This window comes from Balaenoptera borealis, assembly GCF_965194805.1.
Source record: "Balaenoptera borealis genome assembly, chromosome: 6".
NCBI classification, from domain to species: Eukaryota; Metazoa; Chordata; class Mammalia; order Artiodactyla; family Balaenopteridae; genus Balaenoptera; species Balaenoptera borealis.
In genome coordinates this window covers 56,192,817-56,213,855 of record NC_138863.1, presented here as the reverse complement: position 1 = coordinate 56,213,855, position 21,039 = coordinate 56,192,817, and the positions used below count along the sequence as shown (strand labels likewise).

At 40.9% G+C, this 21,039-nt stretch overlaps 1 long non-coding RNA gene across 1 annotated transcript in view; it reads right to left on the bottom strand.

Moving 5' to 3' along the window:
* The window catches only part of LOC309630430, a 118,798-nt gene that overhangs the window by 17,731 nt on the left and 80,028 nt on the right, over window positions 1–21,039 (bottom strand). The window lies entirely within an intron of this gene.

Here is a 21,039-nt window from a genome sequence, read left to right as displayed (position 1 = left end):
ATACTCACAAAATAAATAGACCATAAAGGAAAACCTCTGATGAACTGAACTACATCAAAATTATGAACATCTTCATCAAAAGACACTATTAAAGGAGTGAAAAAACAAGCTGCAGAGAGGCAAAAGGTGTTTCCGATGCATACCCAACAAAAGAATCATATTCAGAATAAAGAACCACAAAGAACAAGAAAAAGTCAGACAAGCCAACAGAAAATTGGGCGAAAGACTTGGACAGGCACTTCATGGAAGAGGATATCCAAATGGCCAATAAATATAAGAAAAGGTGCTTCACTTGTTAGACATCAGGTAAATAAAAACTAAAACCACAATATGATTTCAATACATTGCATTAGCCTTTCAACAGAATGACTAAAATGTAAAAGATGGAAAATATAAATTTTGGTAAGGATGTGGCACATCCATTACTTTGGAAAATGGTTTGGCAATATCTACTTGAGCTAAGTGTGTGTATCTCCTATAACCCAGAAATTCTATTCTTATATATCTAACTGAAATGCATACATATGTTATTTTCATAGCAGCACTATTTGTAATAACCAAACTGGAAACAATCCAAATGTCCATCTGCAGTAGAATACATAAATGTTGTTATATTCATCCAATGGAACACAATACAGCAATGAAAATGAAGGTACAATTGCTACACGCAACATGGATAAATCTCACAGAAGTAATGCTGAGTGAAAAAGTCAGTTATAAAAGAGTACATATCATATTATTCCACTTTGTATAAGGTTCAAAAATAGGCAAAATTGCTCTATGATGTTAGAAGCCAAGATTGCAGTTAACTTCAGGGAGGATAACGCCTAGAAAAGAGCATAAGGGGTGCTTCTGGGTGCTAGGAATTTCCATCTCCTCATCTGGGTGCTGGTTACATGGGTAGGTTCACTTTAGGAAAGTTCATCAAGCTGACTAATTGTGATTTGTGCATTTTTCTGTGTGTATGTTATACTTCAATAAATATTGACTTGTAGCTAAAAAACTATGACTATATAAACTAGATTTTGCCAATTAGATATACTGAAGTGAGATGTAGAAGGTAGAAGGAAGATGGGTGCTATTTTCCCTGCCTGTTAGTTTTCCCTGTTAGTTGTTGATGTGTATGCTGTATTAGAAATAATTTTCAGTGGCTAGACTTTCTCTGCCTCCATGCTGTCACCACCTCCAGTGGTAAGAACTGGCTGTGGTATTGGCAGTGGTCTCCATAGCTTTCTTTTTTTTTTTTAATTTATTTTATTTTATTTTATTTTATCTTTGGCTGCGTTGGGTCTTCGCTGCGGTGCATGGGCTTTTCTCTGGTTGCGGTGAGCAGGGGCTACTCTTTGTTGTGGTGCACAGGCTTCTCATTGCGGTGGCTTCTCTTGTTGAGGAGCATGGGCTCTAGGCACGTGGGCTTCAGTAGTTGCGGCACGGGGGCTCAGTAGTTGTGGCTTGTGGGCTCTAAAGCGCAGGCTCAGTAGCTCAGTAGTTGTGGCACATGGACTTAGTTGCTCCGCGGCATGTGGGATCCTCCCGGACCAGGGCTCAAACCTGTGTCCCCTGCACTGGCAGGTGGACTCTTAACCACTGTGCCACCAGCCGCCACTAGCTGTCCCTTTCTTTTGGTTATACTCCCAGGTTCACACTTGCTTATCTATCCAAAGCCCTGCACTGCTGACTCAAGTTTAGCTTATGGTCCAAGGCCAGTATCATGTTATTATTAGCCAAAATTTTCCATGGATTGAGGTAAACTTGTAGAAGATTGAAAAATAAAACTTTTCAGCCATAAGTAAGAGTTTTTACCTGGCCCTCCAATACACAACAATACCTAATACAACAGCTTATAAACAATGAGAATCAGCAACCTAAAGAAAAATGAGCTAATAAGTGAAGAGAGATTATTGAATTGTGGAATTGTACAGTTAGAAGGGACTTAGAAATTGTCTATATATACCAGGAAACTGAAGCTCAGATATGTACCCAGGCTTCTAGTCAGGGCTTATTCCGAATACTCTTGCTGCTCAAGGTGTGGCCCTCAGACCAGCAGCATCAGCAGCACCTGGGAACCTGTTAGAAACGCAGACTCTCAGGCCTCAAGACCCAAGAAATCGGAATCTGCATTTTAACAAGACCCCCAGGTGATTTGTGTGCATGTTAAAATTTGAGGAGATACAGGCAAAAGCACCATGGGCTCTTGTTCTATTATTTAAAATCTTGCCTAAATTATATTGCATAGAAAAACCTGATCTCTTTTGGGCAAGACCTGTGTTATTATAGGTCTTGGTCTAATAGATTATTTTGAATAGCTGGATTAAAGAAAAAGACAAGCTCTCTCTAATGATTTCTGGAAGAAGAGGGCATCTATTTGAGCTGTGCTAAGTTTTTAATGTACCCATGCAGATTTTAATCCACTAGAAAAATTAATAGCCTATTTCGTAGTAGCATGTCCTGCAAAAATAAGTGCAATAAAATGAAACTATTTAAATGGATATTTAAACTATGCAGTCATCAGTGATTTAGTTTTCAATTACACAAAGGTAATTACACTAGAATCTACCTCATTCACCCTTCCGTGAGAAAATGCTGGAGTGTTGTAATAAGCTGATGCTTTCAGACAATGAGTGATCTCCACTCCTTGTTGGCTAGGACCTGAATTCATTTACTGTAAGCAGTTTAGGGTGTATGCAAGAATATAAATGATGGAAACATCCTCTGTGACCCTTCCGACAAAGGAAGTCTCATCGCTATTAAGGGTGTATGTGAGGCCACAGGCTCTCAGATTGGGGAGGGCTCACACAGCACTCAGATTTGGCTCGTGAGAAAGGAGTGGGACTGTGGCAAAGGGGAGCTCCCCAGCTGGGCTCTTCCTATGACACTGGTTCTCAAAGTTCAAGTGCAGAGGGCTTCTGGGGTTCTGGTCATGTTTTATTTCTTGATCTGGGTGTTGGTTTCATGAGTGTCTTCAGTTTATGAAAATTCACTGAGCTGTTCACTTATAATAAATATACTTTGCTATGTGTATGTTATACTGCAATAAAAAATCCAAAAGTGCAGAAAGTTACAGTTACATAAGAGTAGATTTCCCTCCTCTCTCCCTCCTATTCAGATGCAGGTGATCTATGTTCCTTACTTTGAGAAACACTGCCTAGAGCAATCCAGGGGCTACAATCAGGGAAAACTGATGACCAAGCTTCATTTACCCAACATATTCATAGAGGTGGATGAGTAAAACCAAACAAGTTATAATGCCTAGTGCAGGGTGTAATATTAATACATTCTTCTGGTCTTCATAACATCCTTGGGGGGACAATATTATCTCCACTGTACAGATGAGGCAAATGGCACCCATAGAGGAGGCTGAGCCAAGAGGCCATGTCAGGTCTACAAGACCAAAGCCTATCTTATTTTCACCAGCACCACTGCTGGGCAGCTTGAAAGAGTAAATAAGTCACAAGGACAGCCTGAGGGAGTGAGAGTGACAGAGAAAGAACACTGAATTCTTTGCCCAGGTAGTGGATAGTCATTAAGGGCAGACTGCAAATAGGAACCTCTGGTCTTTTTAGAATCTTCTGGTAAGTAGATGGCAGTTTCTCAGAGGCAATGCCCTAAGGCCACACTCATGGGATCTCTAATTACCTGGAGAGGGTCCTGGACCACGTCCCGGACCAAGTCCCAAACTTGGCTGAATATCAGAATCACCTTGGGAAGATTTGAAACATACAGATTCATCAGCTCTAGATCCAGATTCAGTACGTTTGGGATGAGGCCTAAAAAGCTCTTTAAAAACCACCCCAGAGGGGCTTCCCTGGTGGCGCAGTGGTTGAGAATCTGCCTGCTAATGCAGGGGACACGGGTTCAAGCCCTGGTCTGGGAAGATCCCACATGCCATGGAGCAACTAGGCCCATGAGCCGCAACTACTGAGCCTGTGCTCCGCAACGGGAGAGGCTGCGACAGTGAGAGGCCCGTGCACCGCGATGAAGAGTGGCCCCCACTTGCCGCAACTAGAGAAAGCCCTCGCACAGAAACGAAGACCCAACACAGCCAAAAATAAATATAAAAATAAATAAATAAATAAAAGATTACTATTAAAAAAACCAAAAAAACAAACAAAAAAAACCACCCCAGACAGTCCTGATGATCAGCTGGGCTTGGGAACCACTATTGTAGTCATGAATGACCACATACAGAGTTAGACCTGAACTGACCTTGGTAGTAGTTCATCACAAGCCAACCAGGGGAAAGCAAAGGGCCCATTATGGTTGCCCTCAAGCTGAATAAATGTAACCAAATGTCAGGCCAAAAAGCAAAGCAGAATAAAAGGAACCTTGCTATCATGAAATGGAAAAATGTGGCTAGTTTAGGCCTGCAAATAAAAGGCCTGCACCTGTTGTGTCCCAGGTATTACACTTAACTAGAATTCTTCCCCCTAGCCTGTTCACAAGGAGAGCATCTAAAGGTTTGAAAAAATATTTTAATTTTACCTTTTTAAAAAACTGAGATATAACTGACATATAATATTAGTATTTTTATACTATATTAGTTTTTAAAAGTATTATACAAAGGGAGTCAAAAGGTACAAACTTCCACTTATAAAATAAATTAGTCATGGGTATGTAATGTATAGCATGGTGACTATAGTTAATAATATTGGAAAAAAAACATAAAAGTAAAGCAATTTAATATCTGACCTCAATATGAAATACTTGGTCTAGGTTTTTACTTTAGAAATTTGAAAATTGTGAACAGAGTAAAAACAGACTTTGCAAAATTTCAGGAGACAGTATTGCAAAGGTGACAAGATCCAAGGGCACCTTCCCCCACCCCAGCAATCTGAACTGGTTTATTCTATATTTAAATTATGACCTTGAACAACCTAGACTTCCATTTGACCCCAGTGCTTACTGGTGAAAGTACAGAGGTGATTATGTGCAGTCAATAACTTCCCTATCTCATCTGTCAACCAGAATAAATAGCTAAAACTGATAAGTTGATAAAGTGCTTTTTTTTTTTTTTATTGGAGAGTTAATAACTTACTCTAAAGTAGACTTTAATTACTGGACCTTGCTAACAACTGACATATGAATTAATTACTTTAAATCACTGCCAAGTTTAATCCCCATACAAGTTTAAAGGAGAACTTCACAGCACTCAAACCTAGGGGAAATATTAATGATATAAATGATAGAGTACAATTAAATCTATTATTGATTGCTATAAATGGGAACAAAATACAGTGAACAATAAAATAAGCCTACAATCAGAGCTAATCAGATTTATGAAAACCACCTCAATTCAAAACATGTTCTCATCCTAAATCCTTGTCTCATTTGAGGAAACAACCCTTGTTACTCATTTATGAGATTAGAGTCCCATGTTTTATTTCTTTCCACATGTGGAAGTGGGGTAGAGATCTTTTAGCCAAGAAATACATTCTGGGCCTGAACACTAGATAGCTGATTGATCGCTACTAATTTTATTAAAAAGTTAATATTACTCTTCTGGATAAAAGAAAAAAAAAGGAGGGCAAAAAGGGGGAAATTAGAACACGTACCCAAGAGATTAAGGGGATCCTTTGTGTGACCTCAGTTTCCCAGTTTATCTAGCTTTCTGTTTTCTATCTGGGTGAAATACCTCTAACGGGAAAGAATGTTTTAGCTGCAAGTAGAATTTTCTAAATGGCTCTAGGGGAACAAAACAATTGTTAAAATGCTTCTATTCTGAACTTTTTGATTTAAAAGTGTCATAGTAACCTGAGATGTGACCTATTACTTATCCTTTTAGAAAAGAAATTATAGGTATTAGGAAAAAAGGTATTTTAAAAACTCTTACACACACTTATGGTCAGTTGGTTTTTTTTAATTTTAATTTTTTATGGTCAGGTGGTTTTTTTTTTTTTTTTTTTTAATTTACTTATTTATTTATTTATGGCTGTGTTGGGTCTTCGTTTCTGTGCGAGGGCTTTCTCTAGTTGTGGCAAGCGGGGGCCACTCTTCATCGTGGTGCGCGGGCCTCTCACTATTGCGGCCTCTCTTGTTGCGGAGCACAGGCTCCAGATGCGCAAGCTCAGTAATTGTGGCTCACGGGCCCAGCTGCTCTGCGGCATGTGGGATCTTCCCAGACCAGGGCTCGAACCCGTGTCCCTTGCATTGGCAGGCAGATTCTCAACCACTGCACCACCAGGGAAGCCCAGGTCAGGTGGTTTTTTGACAAGGGTTCCAAGATAATCCAATGAGGAAAGAATAGTCTTTTCAACAAAAGGTTTGGGACAACTGGATATCACATGCAAAAGGATATAATTAGACCTTTACCTCACACCAAATACAAAAATTAACCCCCCAAAAGCAAAGACTGAAATGTAAAAGCTAAACCTATAAAAGTTTAGAAGAAAACCCAGGCATAAATCTGTAACTTTAGTCAACGGCTCATTAGATATAACACCAAAAGTACAAGCAAAAAAAGAAAACAGATAAATTTGACTTCATCAAAATCAAAAACCTTTGTGTTTCAAAGGACACCAGCAAGAAACCTATAGAAGGCAAGAAAAGATTTGCAAATCATATATCTGATATGAGATTTGTATCTAGAATACATAAAAAAAATTTAAATGCAACAATAAAAAGACAACCCAATTTAAGAACGGGCAAAAGATCTGAATATACATTTCTCCAAAGGAGATATACAAATGGCCAATAAGCACATGAAAAGATGCACAACATCATTAGCCTTCAGGAAAATGGCAATCACAATCACAGTGATTTCCCTCACACCCACTAGGATGGCTATAATAAAAAAGACAGATAATAACAAGTGTTGGTGAGGGACTGGAGAAATTCGAACCTTCATACATTGCTAGTGGAAATGTAAAATGTAGCCAATTAGGAAAACAGTCTGGCTTTCTCAAAAGGCTAAACATAGAGTTACCCTGTGATCCAACAATTCCCTTTTTAGGTATATAACCCAAGGTAAATGAAATCAAATGTCCACACAAAAACTTGTACACAAATGTTCATAATAGCACTATTCATAACATCTAAAAAGTAGAAACAGCTCAAGTTCCATCAACTGATAAATGGATAAATAAAATATGTTATATCCATACAATGGATTATTATTCAACAATAAAAAGGAAGTGCTGATACATACTGAAATATGAATGAACCTTGAAAACATTAAGCTAAGGGACTTCCCTGGTGGCGCAGTGGTTAAGAATCCTCCTGCCAATGCAGGGGACATGGGTTCAAGCCCTGGTCCGGGAAGATCCCACATGCCACAGAGCAACTAAGTCCATGCGCCACAACTACTGAGCCTGCGCTCTAAAGCCCGCAAGCCACAACTACTGAGCCCGCGTGCCACAACTACTGAAGCCCGCGTACCTAGAGCCTGTGCTCTGCAACAAGAGAAGCCACCGCAATGAGAAGCCCATGCACCGCAACGAACAGTAGCCCCTGCTCGCCTCAACTAGAGAAAGCCCACGTGCAGCAACGAAGATCCAATGCAGCCAAAAATAAATAAATAAGTTAATTAATTTAAAAAAAGAAAAATTAGAGAAAGGGCTGAGGCTACCAAAACTTTTTAGAAATCCAGACAGGATTTTAAATGGATTTTTATTTTTCACCATCCTGGGATATGATTTGGACCTAACTAGATGTCAAATAAGCTTAGAATAATAATTCTTGAAGAGCTGTTCTTCACAATGGGCAAATGATACATAGTTGGAGCCAGGACTACCCCTGACATTTGTGAAACCAAGGGAAAGTACAAATGGAGGTATCCCATGTCTAACTATGTAAAATTATAAATAAAATATGTTCTATTTTCCTAATTTGATAACTCTATCTTCCTAATGATCTGAAGACCAAGTCTGAATGTATAATTCTTGAACTCCTTGGAGTCCTGCAATAGGACATGGAGGCACGGGGTGAGCTGGACCCCAGGCTGAAGCTGCCCCTCTTCTCTTCCCACCCTTGGCTCTGATGGAGAAGGGCCCCTCCTGCAGAAGTGTACATGCCCCGGCCCAAACATCCACACTATGCACATCCTCTGGTGACCTTCAGGCTGAGGAGTGAGTGTACTAGTGGCATGGTCTGTCCTTGAGAGGATGGGACCGGGAAGGAAGTGTAGGCAGGCCTGGAAAGTGAGCTTGGGGCATTTGGGCAAGGAATTCTGAAAAGGTCCAAGGTACCCAGAGTGTGGTCTAGAGGGAATCAATGTGGGTTCTGAGAGGGGTACAGCCAGGGAGGGTTAGAGCAGGGCCCTCTAAAAGCTGAAAAGCTATATCAGCAGGAGTCCAGAGCATTCTGGAATGTGATAATTAGCCTAAAACACGGAATCCTGGCACATACCTCAGGCCTGCTTTAGCAGGAGGAGGGAGGCCAGATCAAGCTTGTTCAGACAGGGAAGATGGATCATGCCTCACTTGCCCTGGAGGGTTCACAGAAGCTTATTGATTCCTGGCAAAGCAGAACAGCCCAACCTGGGAAAGTCTGCCCAGATTTGAATGCTGGTTTAGTTAATGATTTAAAGGGGCATTCACCTTTTTATTTTATGGGGAGAATGTCTGGAAGATTCTGGTGTTATTTTTATCAGGGCCACTGAACTCTCTGTTTGTCCTCCTCGTAGTGAGCCCTGCTACCTCACCACCGCTGTTCTCATAGCACCAAGGACCCATCAGCCCTGCTTGTCTTCCTCTCAGCTTGTTACCAGTGCTGATGATTTCAGCAGTAATCCTGATAAGTGCCCTTATCCCCTTGGTCCTTCATCCACTCCTACCTTTGTACTCTCCATGCCAAATGAAATCCACCACGTGCTTTCTGTTTCTGCTGTAAAGCAGAAGATGTTGCTGCGGAAAATTTAGAAATCTGATCCAAGCCAATGTCAGCTGACTGTTCCAGCTGAGCCCTCACTACCAACTGGCAATTGTCTGATTTTTTCAATCAAGACAGGTGCTTTCCCACCACATTTTCTTCATCTTTCCTGCAGTCCCAACTCCTGCAATATCACTCCCATCTTGCTTGACGGAAGAGATCAAGATTCTACAATGTCGGCTTCCTCTTTCTGATTTTTCTCTGCTAAGAAATATTTAAACAAGATATTTCCTTTTCTCCTTCCCTCTCATTTCAGAGGAAGAAGGGAACCCTTTCCTTTCTAGGTTTGTTTTCTTCTTGGGTCCTGGAGTCTGTGGATTCCTACTCCCTGCAAACATACATGGTCCCTTCTCTGTTCTATATCCTTTGTTTCTTAGTATGCTGGTTTTCTTACTTACTCTTCACTACATCAAAACATCCAATTACTTGGCCCCTCTTCTACTCCTCCCCACCCCCCGGAGTCTATCAGCGCCTTCCTGGCTCACTTATATCACTATTGAGCCTAGGTGCCATTGCCCGTCACTTTGAACGTTTTTTCATGGCATCATCAATCCCCTTGCCCCTTGGTCCTTCTGCCCCAGCAGATCTTCCCAGCAAATTCCAAGTCTTGGATCAATCTACCACCAATTTTCTCAGCTCTTACCATTAATAACCCAAGTTATTAAAGAAAATCATGCAATTATGTAGACTAGTGCCAACAGCAATTTTGGTCTGTTACTTCAGTTATACTCTCAAGAGGTAATAATTCTTATAGTAGTCCTTCCTTGCTTAATCCCCTCTCTTACTTCTCTTGGTAATAAATCTAATCCTATGGCATTCTCAATTCTACACTTTCACTCACTGTCTTCCAATCATTTCTTTCCTTCCCTTCCCTACCTCCCTTCCTCCCTTCCTTCCCTTCTTCCCTTCTTTCCTTCCTTCCTCTCACTTTCTCTTTCTTTCACATACACCAATACCTGGGATGTACCTTATATTCTTCTTTCTTTTCTCTTCTACCCCAATCTAATCAATAACCACATCCTGTTGATCTTCCCTCCAAAACATTTCCTAAACTCACCCTCTCCTCTTTATTTTGTCATTTTCTTAATTCAGGCCTTCACCATCTCTGCCTGGTCTTTTTCAATTGTCTCCTAAATGGCATTCACAGATACTAGCCTCATCTCTCTCCAATTCATACTGAATAGTCTTCTCAGAGGGATAGTTTCTTAGGGAAGGGAAGGGTGAGTTGTGGTGGGGGAGGAAGGAAGAGTCAAAGGAGAGCGAGACCCAAAATTTGGAAGCCAAAGAAGGACACTGAGGGGAGAATAGAAATGCTTGCATTCAAACCCTCTCCTCTGTCTCTTCATAAAAATTTCAGTCAAATCTACATTGCTTACCTCTTCTTTGTGGAGTTGACTTGCTTTTATCTGGCTTGTGTGTTCAATTATTCTTCATTCATTCGCTTACTTCTTATTTAACAATTATTTACTGAGCTCCTACCATATGCTAGGTGCTGGAGGGTGAACAGTGATCCAGACAGACACAGTCTTGCCTTAAAAGCATTTATAGTCTAGTGGGAGAGCAGACAAATAAAACAAACTAAAATGCGATAAGTGCTATGACATGAGAAGGTTATGGGAGTGCCTGGAAGGGACACATCAAAGTCAGGGGTAGGAGGGAGGTCAAAGAGGACTTCCCTAGGGAGGTGGCACTTAACTGGAGACCACAGGAATGTGGAGGAATTAGCCAGGTGTAGGGAAAAGATGGAGAAAATCTTCTAGGAATGTGAGAAAGTCCAGAGGCAAAAGAGGGGATGGTGAGCCCAAGGAACTGAAAGAAGAGGGGAAATTGTGGGAAATAAGGTGGGAGAGGTAAACTGGGGACAGAGCTTAACTTTAAGTCAAGTTTAAAAGTTTTACACTTTATTCTAAAGGCAATGGGAAGCTACAGATGGTCTTTTAGCAGGTGAATGACCTGATAAGATTTATGATTTTGAAAGAATATGTGACAGGATGATATGTGAAGTATTAATGGAATGTACTCTCTCTGCTCACCTCTCTCCTTGGGCTCTGAGCTACCAGCCTGCACCCTGCCACCTCACCAACACACACACACACACACACACACACACACACACACACACACACACACACACTCACCAGACTCTTTTGTTAGTAGAGTGAAAAGCACATTTGAGGAGGCAGTCTGCTGCTGAGAGAGACCCAGACTCTACACTACAAAATTCAAATACAAAAGGTTCTGCACTTTAATTCAGAGATTAAACTAATGAGATTAAACAATTCACACAAATGCATAAATGTGAATTGATTTTTTTCCCTCTGTGCTGGGAGGGGAGAAGAAATGACCTGGCTTGGAAAGGGGATGTGTTGGACAAAAGGAAGAAATGTTCCTGGATTGCTTGCTGGGGTTGCAGGAAAGTGGCTGACCCTTTGAGGGGTGAAGCTACACGGGACCTGCATGTACACCCAGCCAACCCATCACCACCCATCAGAGCCAGCAGGGTCCAAAACCTAGAGGGCACAGGGGACCCTGCCCATGTGGAGAGGATAGAAAACAGCAGCGTTAGCAGCTGGCACCAGCATGAGGACCACCCCAGATGAGACTAAATGGGTAGTTCCCACTCCATCTCCATATGCAGCCAATCAGACATGAACCACCATCCCCTTCTCTACTTCCCTTGGGTAGTCAACCCAAGGAGACCCAAGAGTAAGAGGCAGGAAGAGGGGAAAGAAGGTCTGAAATTGAATTCTAAACTGAAATACTTATATAATCTCAGTTTCTGCCAAATCACTGAATTTACTTGAGAGAATCTAGATTAAGTTGTCTGCCAGGAAGAAGGCTGGAGGTTCAGATTCAGACATTAAATTGACTCTAGGAAAAAATGTTTCATTTTTGCATACCTGAGTGTTTGGAGATTCTTGTATCTGTGAAATTCCTTGCTTGTTACAATCACATGGCTACTGTGTGGGGAATGGTTTAAGAGGAAGAATAAAAACAGAGAGACCAGGGTTAGGTGAGGTGTGATGGTGGCAGAGAGGAAGGAGATCAGCAAAAGGATAAGGGAAATAGAATCAAGAGTTCATGGTGACACAGTTGGACATGAGAGGTGATGGAAAGAAAGTAGTCAGGATGATACACAAATTTCTGGCTGCATAAATGAGTTCAAGGTAGTGCTCGCCACTCAGGGAAAATTCAGGAGGAGATACGGGTTTGAAGAGGAAATTAGTTAAGTTTAAGATGCCCATGGAACTTGTAGGAGGGGCTGACTAAAAGGTAGCTATCTGGGTCTGAAGCTCAAGAGAAAGGTCTGGTGTAGATAGTCATATCTAGGAGCATGTAGATAGTGTCACAGATGCCCAGGAAAGAGAAAGTGTCCAGAAGGAGGATATGCCAGAGGCCGCTTAAGGTCAAATAAAGAGAGAACTGAAAAGTGTCCCTTGAATTTAGATGCATGGAGATCACTGCTTACCCTGGAGAAAGTGATTTTATAAAGTGAGTAGAGACAACTTCTACAAGAAGTTTAGCTGGCAAGGGGAAGAGAGGGCTGTGGATGGAGGGGAATGCGGCTTTTTTTAACCTGAGAAGGAAGGAGCCAATATGGAGGAAGAGGTTGACTATAAAGATAAGAGTGAGAAGGAATAACTGAGAGTGAGGTCAATGAGAAGTCAGGAGGAGATGGGATCCAGGGAACAGGTCAAGAGATCGGCCTTAGATGGGGAGGAGAACCTTTTTTATAATAAGAAGCAGGATGGGTAAAGATGCAAGTAAGTTTATAGGTTGCCATGGAAAACTGAGGCTGCTCACATCTGATAACTTTTATTTCCCCTCACCTTGATAAGTGGGAAATAAAATCACAAACAGAGAATGTAGAGAGGGCAGGCATGGAGGTTTGGAGAGAGGAGAATTCTTGACATAGCCCCTCTGGGGACTCAGAAAGAAAGAGTAAGCAGGTCAGGGGAATGTGATAGGATCACAGGCTACACCAAAGTCCCACCTGATGTTGCCTAACATGAATTTAGGGCGTCTATGTGAGTATGTGGCTTTCTCCAGCAGTGTCTAGCAGCCCAAAGGAATGGTCAAAGCAGACAACTGGAAGGTATATGTTCTAAGTCTTGTCAGGCAGATGAAACAGAAGAGTAATGGAGCAATAGAGTTGAGGACACTGGTCAAAGGCTAACGGTATGAAGCATGGTCCTTCCTGGGTAGAGAAGAAAAAGTAGACAGCTAGTGGATGATAAATAAGACAGAAAAAAACCAGAAAGATTCTACTTTTGGAAAACTGATAGAGTGAAAATAACCAAGTGAGAAGAATTGGAGGAATAGAAAGTCATAGGTTCAGAGGTGCTGTGGTTTCTTTCTCTTTTTTTCACTGTGCTGGGCAGCTTGCGGGGATCTTAGTTCCCTGACCAGGGATCGAACCCGGGCCATGGCAGTGAAAGCACCAAGTCGTAACCACTGGACCACCAGGGAATTCTCAGTGCTGTGGTTTCTCGATGACAAAGTCTGGGAGTGACCATGGGATTGAGTGATTGAAACAGAATGGAAAATGTAATTGGAGATGGAATCAAGGAACTGAGAGGTCAAGAATGCCTCATGGACATACCAAATGGGCCAGATTGTTGGCAGAATTTGGAATGAAAAGGAATACTGTGGGCCCATTGCCAATGACTTCAATAAATAAAGGGTATGACCAGCCAGTCAGAAGATGACAGCTAGAGTACAGAGTGTGGCATAATGGCTATGTTGCCTGAGTCTCAGAGGGCAGAGAACTGAGACGCATGGAAATGGGTGTGTATGACAGAAAGGACCTGACCCGGCAGTCTCCACTTGAGAGGGCTGCAGAGGAAGCACTGTGCCTGGGGTAAAGCCAGCTTTCTAAGGGAAGAGGATGCTGGTATCAGGGGCTTTGTTGATGATGCAATGGGATTCCAGGGGTCACAGAGGAAAAATGAAGGAGAAAAGGGAGGAGTGGAACACTGAGTCAGGTATAAGGATGAGTGTTCCTAAGAGGATAACTCATTGAAAGGGCCCCTCTCTTGAGCACACATCAGGGATATCAGGGGTCTGAGGGATGGTGGTTTGGCAGCTGCATTGATGCAGGAGAATTAATAGGTCAGACCTCTCGGGATTCAGCTTTGTCCTGGTGTGTCACACCTCCAAGACTCATGGGTGTCTGGAAGGAATGAGTTGGGTCTTGACTCCAGAAAAAGGCTATAGTTGAGGGCTGCTGGTTGGCAGTTCTGGATGGTGTGGGATGGTATGACCCTTGTGACCTATGTAAGCCGGTGGCTGGGTGATACTCAACATCCCAGCTTCCTTCACTCCCTCATATTCTGCACTATCTATCTCAGTGCCTCTATGCCTGTTCATTTTAGGGCTTGGTTTTGTTTCTAAACTTAGAGCCCAAGGAAAAGCATTCAGTAACCTTAGAGCACCAGGAGATGTTTTGGGAAAAGCAGATAGCCTGACTCATCATAGCATTAACTAATTTCAACCCAAGGAGTATCAAAGAGTACTCCTTCAAGGAAAGATGCGGTGTTTAGAGTAATTTCCTAGAATGGTTGCTTTCATTAAAAAAAAAAAAAAGGAGATTTGTTCAAGATAGCGGAGTAGAAGGATGTGCACTCACTCCCTCTTGTGAGAGCACCAGAATCACAACTGCTGAACAATAATCGACAGGAAGACACTGGAACTCACCAAAAACGATACCCCACATCCAAAGACAAAGGAGAAGCCACAATGAGACGGTAGGAGGGGCGCAATCACAATAAAATCAAATCCCATAACTGCTGGGTGGGTGACTCACAAACTGGAGAACACTTATACCACAGAAGTCCACCCACTGGAGTAAAGGTTCTGAGCCCCACGTCAGGCTTCCCAACCTGACGGTCCAGCAATGGGAGGAGGAATTCCTAGAGAATCAGACTATGAAGCCTAATGGGATTTGATTGCAGGACTTCCACAGGACTGGGGGAAACAGAGACTTCACTCTTGGAGGGCACACAGAAAGTAGTGTGTGCATCGGGACCCAGGGGAAGGAGCAGTGACCCCATAGGAGACTGAACCAGACCTACCTGTTAGAGTTGGAGGGTCTCCTGCAGAGGTGGGGGGTGGCTGTGGCTCACCATGGGGACAAGGACATTGGCGGCAGAAGTTCTGGGAAGTACTCCTTGGCGTGAGCCCTCCCAGAGTCCGCCATTAGCCCCACCAAAGAGCCTGCAGGCTCCAGTGTTGGGTCGCCTCAGGCCAAACAACCAACAGGGAGGGAACCCAGCCCCACCCATCAGCAGACAAGCGGATTAAAGTTTTACTGAGCTCTGCCCACCAGAGCAACAGCCAGCTCTACCCACCACCAGTCCCTCCCATCAGGAAGCTTGCACAAGCCTCTTAGATAGCCTTATCCACCAGAGGGCAGACAGCAGATGCAAGAAGAGCTACAATCCTGCAGCCTGTGGAAGGAAAACCACATTCACAGATAGACAAGATGAAAAGGCAGAGGGCTATGTACCAGATGAAGGAACAAGATAAAACCCCAGAAAAACAACTAAATTAAGTGGAGATAAGAAACCTTCCAGAAAGAGAATTCAGAATAATGATAGTGAAGATGATCAAGGACCTTGGAAAAAGAACGGAGGCAAAGATCAAGAAGCTGCAAGAAATGTTTAACAAAGACCTAGAAGAATTAAAGAACAAACAAACAGAGATGATCAATACAATAACTGAAATGAAAAGTACACTAGAAGGAATCAATAGCAGAATAACTGAGGCAGAAGAACAGATAAGTGACCTGGAAGACAGAATGGTGGAATTCACTGCTATGGAACAGAATAAAGAAAAAAGAATGAAAAGAAATGAAGACAGCCTAAGAGACCTCTGGGACAACATTAAATGCAACAACATTCGCATTATAGGGGTCCCAGAAGGAGAAGAGAGAGAGAAAGGACCAGAGAAAATATTTGAAGAGATTATAGTCGAAAACTTCCCTAACATGGGAAAGGAAATAGCCACCCAAGTCCAGGAAGTGCAGAGAGTCCCAGGCAGGATAAACCCAAGGAGAAACACGCCGAGACACATAGTAATCAAATTGGCAAAAATTAAAGACAAAGAAAAATTATTGAAAGCAGCAAGGGGAAAATGACAAATAACATACAAGGGAACTCCCATAAGGTTAAAGAAGGGAGTGGCATGACATATTTAAAGTGATGAAAGGGAAAAACCTATAACCAAGGTTACTCTACCTGGCAAGGATCTCATTCAGATTCGCGGGAGAAATCAAAAGCTTTACAGACAAGCAAAAGCTAAGAGAATTCAGCACCACCAAACCAGCTCTTCAACAAATGCTAAAGGGACTTCTCTGAGAGGGAAACACAAGAGAAGAAAAGGACCTACAAAAGCAAACCCAAAGCAATTAAGAAAATGGTCATAGGAACATACATATCGATAATTACCTTAAATGTGAATGGATTAAATGCGCCAACCAAAAGACACAGGCTCGCTGAATGGATACAAAAACAAGACCCATATATATGCTGTCTACAAGAGACCCACTTCAGACCTAGGGACACATACAGACTGAACGTGAGGGGATGGAAAAAGATATTCCATGCAAATGGAAATCAAAAGAAAGCTGGAGTAGCAATACTCATATCAGATAAAATAGACTTTAAAATATAGACTGTTACAAGGGACAAGGAAGGACACTACATAATGATCAAGGGATCAATCCAAGAAGAAGATATAACAATTATAAATATGTATGCACCCAACATAGGAGCACCTCAATACATAAGGCAACTGCTAACAGCCATAAAAGAGGAAATCAACAGTAACACAATAATAGTGGGGGACTTTAACACCTCACTTACACCAATGGACAGATCATCCAAAATGAAAATAAATAAGGAAACAGAAGCTTTAAATGACACAATAGACCAGATAGATTTAATTGATATTTATAGGACATTCCATCCCAAAACAGCAGATTACACTTTCTTCTCAAGTGCACATGGAACAGTCTCCAGGATAGATCACATCTTGGGTCAGAAATCAAGCCTCAGTAAATTTAAGAAAATTGAAATCATATCAAGCATCTTTTCTGACCAAAATGCTATGAGATTAGAAATCAATTACAGGGAAAAAAACGTAAAAAACACAAACACATGGAGGCTAAACAATACATTACTAAAGAGCCAAGAGATCACTGAAGAAACCAAAGAGGAAAACAAAAAATACCTAGAGACAAATTACAATGAAAACACGACGATCCAAAACCTGTGGGATGCAGCAAAAGCAGTTCTAAGAGGAAGTTTATAGCAATACAAGCCTACCTCAAGAAACAAGAAAAATCTCAAATAAACAACCTAACCTTACACCTAAAGGAACGAGAGAAAGAAGAACAAACAAAACCCAAAGTTAGTAGAAGGAAAGAAATCATAAAGATCAGAGCAGAAATAAATGAAATAGAAACAAAGAAAACAATAGCAAAGATCAATAAAACTAAAAGCTGGTTCTCTGAGAAGATAAACAAAATTGATCAACAATTAGCCAGACTCATCAAGGAAAAGAGGGAGAGGACTCAAATCAATAAAATGAGAAATGAAAAAGGAGAAGTTACCATAGACACTGCAGAAATACAAAGCATCCTAAGAGACTACTACAAGCAACTCTATGCCAATAAAATGCACAACCTGGAAGAAATGGACAAATTCTTAGAAAGATATAACCTTCCAAGACTGAACCAGGAAGAAATAGAAAATATGAACAGACCAATCACAAGTAATGAAATTGAAACTGTGATTAAAAATCTTCCAACAGGGCTTCCCTGGTGGCGCAGTCGTTAGGAATCTGCCTGCTAATGCAGGGGACACGGGTTCGAGCCCTAGTCTGGGAAGATCCCACATGCCGCAGAGCAACGGGGCCCGTGAGCCACAGCTGCTGAGCCTGCGCGTCTGGAGCCTGTGCCCCGCAACGGGAGGGGCTGCGATAGTGAGAGGCCCGCGCACCACGATGAAGAGTGGCCCGCGCTTGCCACAACTAGAGAAAGCCCTCGCACGAAATGAAGACCCAACACAGCCAAAAATAAAATAAATAAATAAAGTAGCTATTAATTAAAAAAAAAAAGTAGCATCTTTAAAAAAAAAAAAAAAAAATCTTCCAACAAACAAAAGTCCAGGACCAGATGGCTTCACAGGTGAATTCTATCAAACATTTAGAGAAGAGCTAACACCCATCCTTCTCAAACTCTTCCAAAAAATTGCAGAGGAAGGAACACTCCCAAACGCATTCTATGAGGCCACCATCACCCTGATACCAAAACCACCCTGATACCAGATACTACAAAAAAAAGAAAATTACAGACCAATATCACTGATGAATATAGACACAAAAATCCTCAACAAAATACTAGCAAACAGAATCCAACAACACATTAAAAGGATCATACACTATGATCAAGTGGGATTTATCCCAGGGATGCAAGGATTCTTCAATATATGCAAATCAATCAATGTGATACACCATATTAACAAATTGAAGAATAGAAACCATATGATCATCTCAATAGATGAAGAAAGAGCTTTTGACAAAATTCAAAATTCAATTCAAAATGATAAAAACTCTTCAGAAAGTGGGCATAGAGGGAACCTACCTCAACATAATAAAGGCCATATACGACAAACCCACAGCAAACATCAATCTCAATGGTGAAAAACTGAAAGCATTTCCTGTAAGATCAGGAAGAAGACAAGGATGTCCACTCTCACCACTATTATTCAACATAGTTTTGGAAGTCCTAGCCACGACAATCAGAGAAGAAAAAGAAATAAAAGGAATACAAACTGGAAAAGAAGAAGTAGAACTGTCACTGTTTGCAGATGACATGATACTATACACAGAGAATCCTAAAACTGCCACCAGAAAACTATTAGAGCTAATCAATGAATTTGGTAAAGTTGCAGTATACAAAACTAATGCATAGAAATCTCTTGCATTGCTATACACTAATGATGAAAAATCTGAAAGAGAAATTAAGGAAACACTCCCATTTACCATTGCAACAAAAAGCATAAAATACCTAGGAATAAACCTACCAAGGGAGACAAAAGACCTGTATGCAAAAAAGTATAAGACACTGATGAAAGAATTAAAGATGATATAAACAGATGGAGAGATATACCATGTTCTTGGATTGGAAGAATCAACATTGTGAAAATGACTATACCACCCAAAACAATCTACAGATTCAATGCAATCCCTCTCAAATTACCAATGGTATTTTTTCCAGAACTAGAACAAAAAATTGCACAATTTGTATGGAGACACAAAAGCCCCCGAATAGCCAAAGCAGTCTTGAGGGAAAAAAACAGAGCTGGAGGAATCAGACTCCCTGACTTCAGACTATACTACAAAGCTACAGTAATCAAGACAATATGGTACTGGCACAAAAACAGAAATATAGGTCAATGGAACAGGATAGAAAGCCCAGAGATAAACCCATGCTCTTATGGTCAACTAACCTATGACAAAGGAGGTAAGGATATACAATGGAGAAAAGACAGTCTCTTCAATAAGTGGTGCTGGGAGAACTGGACAGCTACATGTAAAAGAACGAAATTAGAACACTCCTTAACATGATACACAAAAATAAACTCAAAATGGATTAAAGACCTAAATGTAAGACTGGACACTATAAAACTCTTAGAGGAAAACATAGGAAGAACACCCTCTGACATCAGTCACAGAAAGATCTTTTTTGATCCACCTCCTGGAGTAATGGAAATAAAAACAAAAATAAACAAATGGGACCTAATGAAACTTACAAGTTTTTGCAAAGCAAAGGAAAGTACAAACAAGACGAAAAGACAACCCTCAGAATGGGAGAAAATATTTGCAAATGAATCAACGGACAAAGGATTAATCTCCAAAATATATAAACAGCTCATGCAGCTCAATATTAAAAAAACAAACAACCCAATCAAAAAATGGGCAGAAGACCTAAATAGACATTTCTCCAAAGAAGACACACAGACGGCCAAGAAGCACATGAAAAGCTGCTCAACATCACTAATTATTAGAGAAATGCAAATCAAAAGTACAATGAGGTATTAACCTCACACCAGTTAGAATAGGCATCATCAGAAAATCTACAAACAACAAATGCTGGAGAGGGTGTGGAGAAAAGGGAACCCTCTTGCACTGTTGGTGGGAATGTAAATTGATAGAGCCACTATGGAGAACAGTATGGAGGTTCCTTAAAAAACTAAAAATAGAATTACCATATGACCCAGCAATCCCACTACGGGGCATATACCCTGAGAAAACCATAATTCAAAAAGACACATTCACCCCAATGTTCATTGCAGCACTATTTACAATAGCCAGGTCATGGAAGCAACCTAAATGCCCACTGACAGACGAATGGATAAAGAAGATGTGGTACATGTATACAATGGAATATTACTCAGCCATAAAAAGGAACAAAACTGGGTCATTTGTAGAGATGTGGATGGATCTAGAGACTGTCATACAGAGTGAAGTAAGTCAGAAAGAGAAAAACAAATATTGTATATTAATGCATATATGTGGAACCTAGAAAAGACATAAATACAGTAATATATATAAAATGGATAACTAATAAGAACCTGCTGTATAAAAAAATAAATAAAATAAAATTCAATAATTTCAAAAAAACAATGTAATTGTTGATATTGAATAATAAAATATGTCAATATTTGGAAAAAAGAAAGGTGAAAGAAAATTTATAAAGGATTCTGATCACTGCAAATCGATTTTTTCTTAAATATGAACCACAGTCCACTCTTGGCCTCAGGTTGGTTTATTTACACACTATATTTATTTTCACTCTCCATGGTGAGTTTTTTTGTTTGTTTAAAAGGCACAGGTCACATTTTAGTGTGTGTCCAGTTCACTACACATGAACAATTTAGTGTTCTTTGGAGTACTCCTGAACCCTTGAAATGCCATAAGTTGAGGACTTCATCTTCCTTACATTCTCTCTGTCAGCAGATTTTTTAGTGAACATCTTTCTGGTAGACCTCATTTTATTGTTTAATAAAGAGATTCAATGACCCCAGGAAAAGGGATGTTTTAAGAAAATCCTAGTGGGGCTTTGATATAAAGATCTTCTAAGTCTATTCCACTCCTTTTTTCTTGCCT